The sequence below is a fragment of the Parus major genome, chromosome 1A, assembly GCF_001522545.3.
Source record: "Parus major isolate Abel chromosome 1A, Parus_major1.1, whole genome shotgun sequence".
Lineage (NCBI taxonomy): Eukaryota > Metazoa > Chordata > Aves > Passeriformes > Paridae > Parus > Parus major.
In genome coordinates this window covers 837,025-838,984 of record NC_031773.1, presented here as the reverse complement: position 1 = coordinate 838,984, position 1,960 = coordinate 837,025, and the positions used below count along the sequence as shown (strand labels likewise).

At 30.5% G+C, this 1,960-nt stretch overlaps 1 long non-coding RNA gene across 1 annotated transcript in view; it reads right to left on the bottom strand.

Moving 5' to 3' along the window:
• The window catches only part of LOC107205074, a 15,204-nt gene extending 13,916 nt beyond the window's left edge, over positions 1–1,288 (bottom strand). Inside the window, exon 1 of the long non-coding RNA XR_001521836.3 lies at positions 1,076–1,288. This is a non-coding gene — a long non-coding RNA (uncharacterized LOC107205074). The remainder of the gene's footprint in view (positions 1–1,075) is intronic.
• Between the last annotated feature and the right edge of the window lie 672 nt (positions 1,289–1,960).

Genomic DNA, 1,960 nt, shown 5'->3' with positions numbered 1-1,960 from the left:
TAATTAAATCCTTGATTATCAAGTATCTTACATGGATTAATTAAACCCTTGATTTTCAAGACTCTTACATGAATTAATTAAATCCTCTGCTAACATGAATTTCCAAGACATAAAATAATTTTATTCCCAACCCTCATCCTCATTTTGGATTGGAAAAAATGATGCAAAAATTATTATATAATATATATAATATTATGTAAGATATAATATATTATTATAATATTATATTATAAAGATATTTATATCCAGCAGAGGAAGAACCAATGAAAACCCAGCCCACAACCCTGGTTCCACTTCCCAAATTTAAATTATTTACAATTCCCAAAGAATTCCCTGGCAGCACCCAAGGCCAGGCTGGATGGAATTTCAGCACAAATCACTCAGAGGGAAGCGCTAAGGGCAGAATAAATACCTGAATTTATGTTTTAGAATATTTAATATTATATTTTTATTAATTTTGGTGGTTTTTTTTTGCTCTTACTGACCATTAAAAATGTAAGCAGCATTCAGGGCCAGCTGTCTCTGCTGCAGGACATTCAAATAAAAAGTTGCTCTGTCCCGAACTTCGTCGTCAGTGTCCATCATGCACCTGTTTGGGGACAAAGTGACATCAGACTGAGCTAAAAATCAATTAAAAACTGAATAAAAAATCCATTTTGATACTGCAGCATCAAGCAGATTTTTTCAAATTATGCAAAAATGCTTTGGCAGCACGCAGGAGTTGGTTTAATTTGGGTTTAATTTCAATTAAATCGTTAGTGTGGAGTGTCTTGATGACAACTGTGAAACAAAAATGTTATTTCTGAGTCATCTGGACAGGGATTTTCTTGTTTTGAGAGGTGTTAAAAATGTTCAGATGTTGAAAAGTTCTGGAGGGGGAGGGTGACTTTTTATATGTATTTNAATGATAAATAATAATAATAATAATAATAATAATAATAATAATAATAATAATAATAATAATAATAATAATAATAATAATAATAATAATTTCTCCTATTATTATTGCAGAAGTGCAGATGTGCTGAGCAGACCCAGAGGAGGCTGTGAGGCTCCATCTCCAGCTGTGTGATACCTGATTTCTGCTCCCAGATGGGGGCAGTGGCCAGGGGAACACTTTTCATGTCAAAGGCTTTCTCAGAGGGCTCCAGGGTGTATTGCTGCAGGGCTTTCTCCATGCCAGCAACAGAAACTGCCAGCCCTGCAGGGGGAAAAATACACAAAAATTCACTTTCAGCAGCTGCAAATGGCCCAGCAGACACAGGAAACACAAAATAAAACAGGAAAAAAACTGATCTGGAGATGGCAGAGCTGCCAAGAGTTTGTTCACAAGAATCTTACATGGATTAATTAAATTCTTGATTTTCAACAATTTAATATAAATTATTTAAATCCTGGATTTTCAAGAATTTTACATGGATTAATTAAATCCCTGATTTTCAAGAATTTAATATAAATTATTTAAATCCTGGATTTTTGAGAATTTTACATGGATTAATTAAATACTTGATTTTCAAGAATTTAATATAAATTATTTAAATCTTGGATTTTCAAGAATTTTACATGGATTAATTAAATCCCTGATTTTCAAGAATTTAATATAAATTATTTAAATCTTGGATTTTTGAGAATTTTACATGGATTAATTAAATACTTGATTTTCAAGAATTTAATATAAATTATTTAAACCCTGGATTTTCAAGAATTTTACATGGATTAATTAAATCCTTGATTTTCAAGAATCTTACATTGATTGATTAATTCCTTGACTTTCAAGAATTTTACATGAGTTAATTAAACACTTGATTTTCAAGAGTTTTACATGGATTAATTAAATCCTTGATTTTCAAGGATTTTACACAGGTTAATTAAATCCTTGATTTTTCAGAATCTTACATTGATTAATTAAATCCTTGATTTTCAAGAATTTTACATGAGTTAATTAAACACTTGATTTTCA